Source organism: Stomoxys calcitrans, chromosome 4, assembly GCF_963082655.1.
Source record: "Stomoxys calcitrans chromosome 4, idStoCalc2.1, whole genome shotgun sequence".
In the NCBI taxonomy this organism is placed as follows: domain Eukaryota; kingdom Metazoa; phylum Arthropoda; class Insecta; order Diptera; family Muscidae; genus Stomoxys; species Stomoxys calcitrans.
The window spans coordinates 45,965,751-45,978,841 of NC_081555.1; the positions used below are offsets into that span (position 1 = coordinate 45,965,751).

Below are 13,091 nucleotides of genomic sequence, written 5' to 3' on the forward strand. Positions count from 1 at the left end.
CTAATCACGCTCCTGTAGAGCCATTGGACTATCCTAGGATTCAGGCCCCATTTCGAATCTAGGGCCCGCTTACATAGTGCCCAACATCTGTGAGCCTCCTCAGTTCGCTCTTGAATTTGACACTTCTAATTAATTTTCCTATCGAAGATCACTTCTAATTATTTGACTTTGTCAGATATGGAAATCGTTTTATTGAGGAAAAGTGTTGCGCCAAATTGGTCCATCTTTGTCTTCATCGTGAACAGGCACATTTATCTGGGTTAACATTGAGACCCCTTCGTCTAGCCCAGTCATATGCCATATGCAAGACCCTTTCCGGCCTTCTCCATAACTGGTTCGGATCCTTACCCCTAAGTAGCATTAAAACATCGTCTGCATAGCAGACGGGTTCAAATTCCTCCTCAGTCAGCATCCGTAATAGGTAATGTATGGTGATCACACATTGAAGTGGCTATGAAATGCCCTGTACCACATTCTCCCTTATATTTATGTCATGGGACCCGCAATTTTTGTTCCTTTTCCTTAGCATATGGTTTATCCAGTCTCTAAGGACCGGGTCCACCCGGTACTGTTCCAAGGATTGGATCAATGTATTGTTCCGCACATTATTAATCGCCCCCTCGATGTCAGTACAAACCGCAAATATGTACGTCTTGTCATCGAAGGAAATTATCAACAAGTGAAACGTACTAAGTTCAGAGGCGCCGAATTTTGGGAACTCACACCCTTGGATTTTCAAAATAATAGAAAATCGAACTTAGCTGCAGAACATATTCATAATTTACAGCTACGGCCCGAAGGCTAATCGGGAGATCCTTTCATATAGAAGCTATATCATCAGGTTGTAGACCGATTTAGACAAAACTTTCCATGGATGTTGGATATCTCCTTGGTCATAAAGAAACTTCGTGGAAAATTTTAACCAAATCAGATAACTATTGCTGCTTCCACTGGCTCAAAATGTCAAATCAGGAGATCGGTTAATATAGCAATTTAAGCAATTTTTGGAATTCGTAACGTAAAAACGGACAAAATTTGAGACTTGTAAGGGCTCAAGAAGTCAAGCCGAAAGGCGATTTTATATGGGAGCTATATCAAAATCTGAACCGATATAGCCTATTTGCATTCTCCAACAACCTACTTCAACAAAAAGTATCTTTGCGGAATTTCGAACGGTTCGCTTTACGCTATCGTTATTTCGACCGACGGACTTAGACTCTCAAAATGATCAATAATATATATATATATTTTAAGGGCCTAAGATCAATATTTCTAGATGATACAACCGGAATGACCATGTTGGTTGGTATAAAAACCGATCATTTTCTAAAAATATTGTAAAAGAACAAAACTGAGTACATGTGGCAATTTATTTCGTAGTATTTTTTCGAGGAGTTCCCTTTTCGAACTGTCTGCATAGCAATAACCTACGTTATTAACCTTGTAGCATTAGCTTCAAATGTATATTCCATGCAACGCCCTAATGTTACACCCACACTATTTTCTATGCGAATACCACCTGTATATCAAAATGTATGAGTTATATTTAGTTGTCTTCTACAGCGGCGACTGCTGATGACAAATTGTTTATTGACTGTTGCCATCGCATTGCCACCAAACAATGTTGTCCGCACCTGCATGAGTATTTGGAAACATAGTGGCCCATTTTTGTATTCGTACGCTAACCAAATAAAAAATATTCAATGCCAAATTTATTGATTAAACAACCACTCACCAAAATTGTCCGCCGAAATTAACAGCAACGCTCGTCCTTTCGCTGCCAATTTCACTTCAACCTAAAGAAAGAAAAAATATAAAATATACACTGATTGCAGTCGAGAGTTGTAAGAAGAACTGCTCAAATTCATGTATCATATAAGAAAACTACAAGAATGACTAGAGTAGTAAAATTACTTATATTGCTTCTAGCTAACTGTTTTCGGGTATGCGATGCAAATCCTTCGATATACTAGGTCGTAATTGTTAAAATTTTGTCGATTTGCAGAAAATAATTTTCTGATATAATCAAAACTAACTACGTCCTATACCTATAAAACCCAAATTTATTATCCGATTTTGGTGAAATTTTGGACAGTGAGTTGTTCCAAGCCTTTTAACATATTTCTTCAATTTGGCCTAGATCGGTCCAGATCGATCGAGATATGGCCAATCGCAGCACTGGATTAAGTCAAGAAGAAGATATTCCTTCTCGACCATTGGCACACGCTTGGATACCAAGGATTCCCTAAGATCCGAATCTATACTTCGTAGGCTAAGGAAATGTAATCCCAAACTTCCAACCAATGATTGATAGATGGGATGAGGTTGATGGTGAACGGAGACATGCAGCATTCCTACTACATCCCGAAGGAGATTGGGAATCCCCCTTCCACAATCGAGTCAGGGGGAAAGACGTCGAGACGGGACCCTGGTCATCTGAGTGGATTTGGCTCAAGGTGTGCGCCAGCAGGGAAGGACGGAACACAAAAGGTACTTCAACAGTAGCAGTCAGTGAAGCCTTAATGGAGGAAGGGTTCAATGTCCAAAGAAAGAGTGATTCCACTGCTTTCTCAACTGCCCCTGGATGCGTAAGGCAATTCATTATGACCAGATCGTACGAATTTTTTGAAAATGAACTCCTGGCGCACTCAGAAGACTAAGCTAATGTAATAGTGTAGTTTAAAAGTTTTGTCTACGAACCACGGGGAAGTTCGAATTTATACGAAAGGTGTGAGCTGCTTATCGAATATATGATAAGTTGCAATCTGACGACTTGTAATAAAGGGAATAAACCAACCTTTATTACGAGGAACAGGCAGTAGGTACTGGAAGATATAAGCGGAAGGATATGCGACTGGGTAGTGTTGGATGACCACAGTTTTTCTATATTAATTTCAGCCTTGCCGAAATAACTGCAGAAGTGGTCCCTCGGCTAAACAGAAGAAAGGCGGATTGGGATAAATTGGGATAAATAAATTTCGCACATATTCTGCACGACTATCCCTTCTAGACCAGAGAAGGAAGTGGAATATGCGGGGGTAATAGACAAAATGAATGAACCGGATCACGAAGGCCTTTAATGCCTCATTGGTGTCAGCATGTCCTAGAGCCAAATCTGGGGGCATACAGCGGCCGCCACGGTGGACCCTTAGAACTGATTGGTCTATTGAAGATTGCAGAAAACTCTCCAATTGGGCGAAAGCCACAAGGCGGCTCACGTCTGAGACGGCTATATGGCTGAGCTTAGACAATAAAAGGTCGAGCTGAGAAAGACTGAGAACAAATTCTGGGTGGAATTCTGCAGCTCCGTGGAGGATACATCTGAGCCCCTTGGCAAAGGAAGATGCTATCTTCGTAACCTATTACGGAAAGATACATACTTCTGTATGAGGGAGATTTTCTAGTGAAAAAACTTTAGAAACACTCATTGGTAGTCATTTTCCAGGAAACTGTCCAAATGACAACGTGTCGCCAGAAGAAGTTGCCACTGTTAGGCATAAGTTTGAGGTTGTTGTGTCTGTGTAGAAAATTCTTTGGGTTCTGAAAAATGTCGACTCTTTTAAGTCGCCAGGTTTGTGTCCGATAGACGACTCCTTGACTTAGGGAGATATACTTTTCTTGTATCAGCATGTCCTATATACCTGTCTCTGTCTCTTAATCTGTCTCTTTTTGACATTAAAGATTGTTCAATAATTTGAAAACGACGTCTATCATGAAGGAGCGGGAGTTTCAAGGCATCAGCGCTACCGTAAGAATCTTTATAAATAACTTTCTTATTAAAAGATGCATTGTGGCAAGATTGAGGTCTTTTTAAAAAGCGTGGTCAGCAGAGGAATAAGTCAGGGAGGTGTACTGTCTTCTCTACTTTCGAATATAGCCACGGACAATATATAAATATATATATTTTTTAATTCAACCAACAAGCAGGGGATGTCCTTTATGTATGCAGTGCATCGCGTTGTCAAGTGGAAAGTTAGGTATTGGAAGGAAGAGAGAGGGAGTAGTGTCTATTGAAATTTGTCTAAATTTCTTGATGTCATAGCCAAGTGAATATACATTGGCAGGAAGTTGATTCCACATTTGAACTGTTCGGGCAAAAACAGAATCTTCTGTGTGTTCATAGAAAGTCTAGTATTTCTGACAAACATTCTTACATAAGGAACAAGAAGACTTATGCTTGTATACACCATGGAAGAATAAATAGAAAAGCGTTACATTAGGACGATTCTCAAGGGAAACAATACAGTTGGGTACCCTACCGTCGGCAATCAACACCAGCGCTCTTCTCTGAACACGAACCAGAAGTTCCAAGGACGATATGGAAGCACCAGCCCATGCATGTGAGTTATATTCAATCTTCGTTCTGATGTAGGTAGAGATATTGAGAACGTCAGGGAGTGAAATAGTTTTTGCACCGATTAAGAAAGCCCAAAAGCTTGGATGCAACGGACAGCGCATTGTATATTCATGCCCAAAACATCAAGAGAATCTGACTGCTCAACGTCGAAAGATCGCATTGACTAGTCTGTTCATTCGACCCTCTTGGAAATGAGTGTGCCATAGTACGCCTTCTGTCTTCAGTTTCCCAGAGGACTTGGTCTATGGTCGAATGAGTATGAATGACAAATGAGTAGAATGGATTGCAAGTTCGGCTTAATAGATCGTCAATGAAAATGAGAAAAAGAGACGGAGAAAAGACAGGGCCTTGTGATACACCTGCGGTCCACTTGCTTTCGCCGAACTGATGGATAGACCGACTCCACCGTTCCGACAAAAATGACATAAGGTCACCAATGGAGCGATTTTTTCGGAAACCATACTGTCTATCGCTGAGAAGGCCATTGGACTCAAGATACTTCACAAGATAGTGGTTTACCATGATTTCCATTCCAAATCAGAATTGGTCGGTAATTCGTAAGATTATTCGCCTGGCCCTTCTAGGGTATCGGCTAAACGTTCGTAGCCTTCCAACATGCTGAGAAGACTTCCGCTCGGTATGAACGGTTGAAAAGATTGCGTAATGGACGTGCAAGCGTCGAAAAACACTTACATAGAGCAAGTGTGGGGACCGGGGATTGATTCAAGTCGAGATTTGTTAGGACCCTTTACGTTCGAAAATATATTTGAGTCATCAAACTCGACACATTCGCGATAGTAGGGGGTGGTTGAGAACTAACCGGCAGGGAAGAATTCCCCGCGAACATTCCAGAGAGAAGGTTAGCCTTATCAACCGGTTCAGAACATTTGGTCATCTTTAACAAGAGTTAGGATAGCTGACGAGATGCCTTTAACTTTACAAATGATCAGAAGCTCTTACTTTACCTTAAAGAAGTATGCATTTTGGCACGTGGACGTTGTTCGTATAGAAACTTATCATGCTTAAATACCCTAGCGCACGAAGTTCTTGCCTGTTTGCACAACCATTAAGTATTGAGATTTTTGTTTAAATTCCAATTCCTGGAAGTCTCCAAGACCCAACTTTTGTCATTGGTCTTGACCAAAATCATTTTAGTTGGCATGTTGACCTCATGCCATATAAAATTACTTCCTCTATCAATTCAGATGCAGCATTTATATTCTCGTCAAGGAAACACAGTTTCTAATTGAAATGCTGGAAAAAAATCATTGAGCTCTGCCCAACTAGCTTTTTCGTAAATAAAAATATATCTCTTTGGGACTGGGGTGGAAGAGGTACAAAGAGCAGAATACGAAAAAGTTGCTGAAACGATGCAGTGATCGCAATTACCAAGAGGTGCAAGGACGAAAGAGAGCTATTTGCAACGGTTGGCGATTAAAACAGAGTGTCATGCACTGGGTATACACGGCAGTTGTTAGACCTATAATGCTATATAGTGTGTTGTTCTGGTGGACGGCGCCTCAAAAGTCCAATACTCCGCCGGATCCAAAGAATAGATTGTTTGTGCATCCAGCCGCACTGTGGACGACACTATCTAATGCACTGAATTTAATGCTTATGCCTCTGGACATTGTGGCTAGACATGTTGGTGCGACCACTGCCGTGAGGCTGAGAGAACTTTCCTTTTGGTAGTGATACAATACCCTATGATTCAGGCAGTGTGGATTAGAAATCGCCGAGCCGTTTTTTGATAACAGTATCGTACAACTTTTTGTGATAGATCCGATTGGAACTACAATATTTCTGGTAATACAATAAAAATGGAAGCTTCTATACGGATGGTTCCAAACTAGACGTTCAGGTGGGCTTTGGGGTGTACTCTGAAGAACTAAGACTGGTCATATTGAGAAGGTCGTCCGACCACTGCAGTGAGATCCTTGCAATTATAGAAGCTGAGTAATGGATTAGACATAATGTCATAAAGGCGATTGGCATAAATCGTTGTCGGCAACAACTAAATCTCTGGGGAACATATTTATGAATTCAAAAACCGCCCTCGACTGTCGAAATTCACCTGCTCTGGGTTGTTGTAGCAGTGTTATACACTGAGGCGACAGCCCTTGCCGAGAACTCCATCGGGTCAATCCAGTACGTATAACCGGCTGTCATGAGATTGACCTGCTCTGGGTGCCAGGCCACTGTGAAATATTAGGGAATTAACTATCGAACATCTACTGTGTGTGTGTCCCGCACAGGCAGTCAGATGGAGTTCCACTTTAGGTTCCCAACAACTTGTTAATATTCACATTCGCTAATTCAGAAATTAATGACACCTCCTATTTGGCAGTGCGGGACACTTATACAGGATATATTTTATAGTCCCTTCTTGCAGATGAGTAAGAAATTTCAATCCTCACGGCTGTTTTTCGTGACCTATGACGAATACAATAACAAAGACTTCTGCTCTAGCCAAAGAAAGCTAAGTGGTCTGGAGCGTTCATAACCCACACTTTGTGACCATCTAGCATCCGTTGTCCTTCTTATGCTATAGATGAAGGATCCTAGATAAAGGATCTGAAGGACTCCTTGGTATTGGTTGGCTAAATGCTGTGCTGCTCACTAATCGTTTTTAGACACCATATTCGTTTTCCGACACCATAACCTCTTTAGATTACGTTGAAAAGATGAGGCGAATATTAATCCACTATGAACATACAACTAAGACAAGAATTCCGTGCTACCAGGAACGTAGTCAGGATTTTATTTAAGGGGGTTCTCGGTTCCGATAGCCATCCCTTGGCTACGTCTCTGCGTGCTACTAACAAAATCCACAATTGTTTTCCATACCACGCCCCTAAGTCGGTTCATGTCTACTACTGTGTCCCCTCCTGGGTGTCGCTCTATGTTTACTGCTATTAGTTTACAACGGCGCCGATACCAGCCTGCATCATCACAATCTTGAGGAGGTAGGGGAAACTCTTTGAGGACTTCGGAGTATATCGAAAATCCTTTGACTATCCCACTTCACTAATTCCTGGGTACGCAGACCTCTTCTTCTCCCTTGTTGGCCCTAAAATGCTTTAAGGTGGTGTAGTCTAGTAGGCGGCACTTCAATACTCTACTCTTTAATACTGAGAAGGATCCAAAGGATGGCTTGTTTATACATCACTGCCGCACTGAGAAAGGTACCATTGCTGCTAGAGTCTCAAAAAGTCATATCGAAAAATCGTGTTATATAAGAGTTATATTCAGTTTTATACCCACCACCATAGAGGGGTAGAGAGGTTTACTTATATAGACGTTCCGTTGGCAACACCTTGAAATATTAATCTACGACTCCATATAGTATAGATACATATATATTCTTGACAGGCTAGACACTCAAAGTCGATCTATCTATGTCCGTCTGAGGAAAGCACGACAGCGGTCAAACGCGTAAAGCTAGACTCTCGAAATAGGGATCGCAAATGGGTCATATGAGTTCGGATTTCTATATAGCGGCAATATAATTGTGGTCCTTAGACTTGTCTTTTTGATCCCCTAGAAGATGCAAATGTTATCCTATTAGCCTGAAATTTTGCACTTAGGTTTTGTTACGACTCCCAACCATAGTGAAAAGTATGGTTTAAATTGGTATATAATTTTGTATAGCTCCTATATAAACCAATTTCCAGATTTGACATCTTGAGCCCCTAGATGCCACAATTTTTATCCGATTGTGCTTTGAACGTTGTGTTCTGTTATCCGAGTTGGCTGGAATAGGGAGTTTTACATAGATCATGCAAATCGGTTAATAGATCGAAAGTAATGGCCCCCAGAAGGTTGGAGAAGTCAAAGGTGGTCAACTTTGACACCATGTATCTTACCTTGTATTAAAATATATACCTACAGCAACACTTTCCTGAAACCGTATGTCCTCCTCTACAAATCTTTGTATCGCTTGGATCAACAGAAAAGTTTTAGACTTATTTCCAACTTTCTCCCCGCTTGGCCCACTGTGCATCAGTCTATGTTAAACCGCTACACATCCTCCTTGAATATGGTGCAGATCGTTCCATATTTGGATATAGCTGCTATATAAATTGATCTACCGATTTTGGTCTTGGACTATATAAGACTGATTTATTAATCGATCTTGCTGAAATTTGGAACAGTGAAGTGTGGCGAATTCGGTCCGTTTCTGACCATATTTCGAATCCTGCGTTTTTTTACGAAATGTTGTTTATATATACCCGATGTGGTGGGTATCCAAATTTCGAATTTAATGCCTTTTACTTGTTATTTGTTTTATACCCACCACCGAAGGATGGGGGTGTATTCATTTTGTCATTCCGTTTGCAACACATCGAAAAATCCATTTCCGAACCTATAAAGTATATATATTCTTGATCAGCGAAAAAATCTAAGACGATCTAGCAATGTCCGACCGTCTGTCTGTTGAAATCATGCAACAGTCTCTAAAAATAGAGATATTGACCTGAAATTTTACACAAAATCTTTTTTTGTCCATAAACAGGTTAAGTTTGAAGATGGGCTATATCGGACTATATCTTGATTTAGCCCCTATATAGACCTATCGGCCGATTTTGGGTCTCGGGCCCATAAAAGCCACATTTATTATCTAATTTTGCTGAAATTTAGGACAGTCAGTTGTGTTAGGCCCCTCTACATCCTTCCTTGGCCCAGATCGGTCCAGATTTGGATATAGCTGCTATATAGACCGATCTCTCGATTTAAGGTTTTGGGCGCATTTATTGTCTGATGACGCCGAATTGGGATAGTGAGTTAAGTTAAGCCCCTTGACATACTTCTGCAATATGACACAGATCTGTCCAGATTTGGATATAATAGCTGCCATATAGACTCATTTCTTGGTTTAAGGTTTTGGGCTCATAAAAGCCGCATTTATTGTTCGATGGCACTGAAATTTGACACAGTGACTTATGTTAGGCTTTTCGACATCCGTGTCGCATATGGTTCAGATCGGTTTATTTTTAGATACAGCTACTAAAAATACCAAGATTTTGTTATACACAATTGAACAATGACTTGCACTTATTAGTATTTGGTCCAAATCGGAACATATTTCGATATAACTGCTATGGGGCATAAGGTATGCAATTTTCACAGGATTTTGACGAAAGGTGGTTTATATATATACCCGAGGAGGTGGGTATCCAAAGTTCGGCCCGGCCTAACTTAACGCCTTTTTACTTTTTCTTATTTGCAGTGCAATTATTTCATTTCATCCACGGTAACAATATTTCAACGAAGTTGCAATTTCAACACAGGAGTGTTCTGTCCAGTTACTTTGCAACTTTTAATTGCAGCATTGCAGCTCAAACACGCATTACCTTTAGATGTGTGACCAAATCGCCGCTTGCTATAAAAAAACGAAACTCTTGACATCAAAGGTGCCGTTATTGGTAGTTTTTACCCCTAACCTAATCAACCACTTGCATCTTCTCGCCACTGCTTAAACTCAACCTTTCATGCGAATGCAACATATGCATTTGGACCTTCTCGAAATTAAGTGCACAGTGCGAGAATGTTTCAGCAGCTTCACCGTTTATATCTTCCCAAGTCAGAGGGTACTTGAGTGGCCATTATTCGGAGCTTTACAAAATACCGCCTTTAGGCTGCCACACTGTTTGTTATCCAATGTTTGCTGTAGGCCTCTTGCAACTTAGCGGCATGATGTCGAGCATATATGAAAACAGCATGCAAAAATGAAGATTTTTTTCAGGGCCGCCATTGAGTGTTTTACGCTCTCGAAAGTGTTACAATGAACTTTGGCAAAGCTAAGGGTTGGAAGAAATATTTTCCGGCCTATGTTACTTTGTAAATGTGTTTAGTAGTAACTAGAAGAATTGTTATTCAGTTGTTGACAACTGTAATGGTGTTAATTAATTTAGTAAAATTGTAGCTATTCAAGTAACTGTTATCCTTCTGTAACTCTTAAATACCTGTTTATAGTCATTCAAATCATGGCTCAGAGATAAATGTTCTGTTTGTCGAATTCGAAGTCAAACTTTCATATAACTCAAGAATTAGCTTGAACAGCAAAACAAGTAAGAGAAAAAGATTCGACAATATCAAGAAATCTTACAACTGATCGGAAGCATATGCATCAAAAACCGCTAAACCATTTTATGTGTTGATGCGTTTTTTTGGATCATCACCAAGTCGTTGGCATGGCTGTCAGTATTATGGTATTGTAGATTAGGTTGGGTTAAAGTGGAAGCCTACCATCAGACTCACTTAGACGTTTTCATCCATTGTGATACCAACGGAACAGGAGAAGGAATATACCGATTAAAAATGGCCAACAAACTACGAACGCTCGTAGCCGCTAAATCAGGCAATTTCTCCAAGAAATGAGAACCTAGAGTGGAACTCCGTTTGACTGCCAGTGTGGCACACAGATGATATTATATTGTCTCTTCTTCCAAGATGTTCTCACAGCTTATGCAAAATTCCTTATTGCAACCTTAAGTTTATCAGTGAGTTTTCCGATCAGACAGTGTCCTGTTATGACGAACACAATGACTGTGACGTCTTTCTAGCCAGCTACACCAAAGCGGTAAACCTCCTCAAGTCTAGATTGGGCCACATCATTGTGAAGTGCTCACAAGCTTTATCATTATTTACCCTTCGCGCCAGATCCTGACAACTTTGCTTACATTTCACTAGATGCATGCGCACAGATTCCAGTTCCCCTGCAATGTGTAAGGTAGTTCCTACACAGATAAAAATAATTTTTACAAACAACAACAACTTTGGTTGAAAAAACAAGTACGTAAGTTGTTAATTTTTCTGCAACAATTTATTTTGAATCTCAACTACCCAAAGTAAAAATTTGTTGTTGAAAGGCACTCCTTGCAAGCCAACATATAACAATAACAATATATCAGCAGCTATATCCAAATCTGAACCGATCTGAGCCAAATTGACGAAGGATGTCGAAGGGTCTAACACAACTCACTGTCCTAAATTTCAGCAAAATCGGATAATAAATGTGGCTTTTATGGGCCTAAGACCCTAAATCGGAGGATTAAATGCGTCTTTTATGGGCGCAAGACCCTAAACTGGCAGATCGGTCTATATGACAGCTATATCCAAATCTGGACCGACCTGGGCCAAATTGAAGAAAGACATCGAGTGGCCCACCACAACTCACTGTCTTTAATTTCAGCAAAATCGAATATTAAATGTGGCTTTTATGGGCGCAAGACCCTAAATCGGCCGATCGGTCTATATGACAGCTTTACCCAAATCTGGACCGGCCTGGGCCAAATTTAAGAAGAATGTCGAACGGCCTAACACAACTCACTGTGCAAAGTTTCAGCTCAATATATCTATTTGTAAAGACTGTAGCGTTATTCCAACCATCATCCTTCGGTTGTGGGTATAAAAATATGTCGTTTAGAAACGGACAGAGATACTTCATGTATTGTTCACCTCGGCATTTCGAAAAATTGTTCGGGTAACTGGTATCTCCTGCTGAAAAGAACAACTTCCGCCTTAGACGTATTTACACCTAAGGCACTTTTGGTAGCCCTCATCGCTATCGTATTTAGGGTTTCCTGAAGTATATCTCTAGGAGTGTCGGGAACCTTTTCCATAACCACAACAGCCACGTCATCTGCATACGCGTCCAAACTTATATCTTACTTTCCCACATACAATTCTTCTGGCTATAATCCAAAGAAGAAGAGACAGGAGATGGATGCCTAAAAACTTCACCTCAATCATGATTGCCATTGGTTTTACATTATTTAAAGCATCTTATATGCCAAGAAATAAAATTATCTAATGATCCCATTCTTGCAAATGCAAATTTTGTCCATGAACATTCCACTAAGGAATAGGGGCATACTTCTCACATATCAATGAGTGCAATCCGATTCAAGTTTAAGCTCAATGAAAAGGGGCCTCCTTTTTATAGCCGAGTCCGAAGGGCGTGCCGCAGTGCGACACCTTTTTGGAGAGAAGTTTTACATGGTACCTTACCTTACAAACGTTGCCAGCATTAGGAGGTGAAAACCACCGCTGAAATTTTTTCTGATGGTCTATATTGTATATTCTTGATCGTCTTGGCATTCTGAGTCGAGAAGATTAACGCCTTCTCTGAGGATGGCACGATCGGCATTGTTTGGGTGCCGGGCCATAGCGGAGTAAGGATTAATGAGAAAGCGGAAGATTTGGAAGTGAAGGCCAGAGAATGCGGTCAGCATAGCTTTCGGTAACATAGGACTACGAGTTCACTCAATCATAATCGGTGCGGCAAGTGATCGCATGTATAGGGCATGCGGAGAATATGATGAGACGTTGGAGCATTTATAATGTCATTGTCCGTCTTTCGCGGCTAACAGATACCGGTACTTAGATGGGGACACAATACCAGACATGGACCAACTTAGGGGCTTGGCATGGAAAGCAATTAACGATTTAGTAAGTAAAACGGAATTCCTAACTTAGATTTTCTCTTTCGAGGTTACTTATCTAGTATTTAGAGAGCATAACAAGCCGATTACTAGCTTAGATGTATGTCCATAGTGGCATGGGGCGGATTAATATCCGCACCCTCCTTTCAACCTAACCTAACCTTCTGAGTCGATCTAATCATGTCCGACCGTCCGCCGGTCAAAATCATGATAACGTTCGAACGAATAGAGGTATATGCTTGAAAGTTTTCACAGATACTTATTTTCGAATAAGGGCCTTGGAGATG

The 13,091-nt window shown here is 40.7% G+C and overlaps 1 long non-coding RNA gene across 1 annotated transcript in view; it reads right to left on the reverse strand.

The window, feature by feature from the left end:
- The window catches only part of LOC131996738 (uncharacterized), a 175,605-nt gene that overhangs the window by 148,531 nt on the left and 13,983 nt on the right, over nt 1-13,091 (reverse strand). The window contains exon 2 of the long non-coding RNA XR_009397953.1: nt 1,736-1,796. This is a non-coding gene — a long non-coding RNA (uncharacterized LOC131996738). The remainder of the gene's footprint in view (nt 1-1,735; nt 1,797-13,091) is intronic.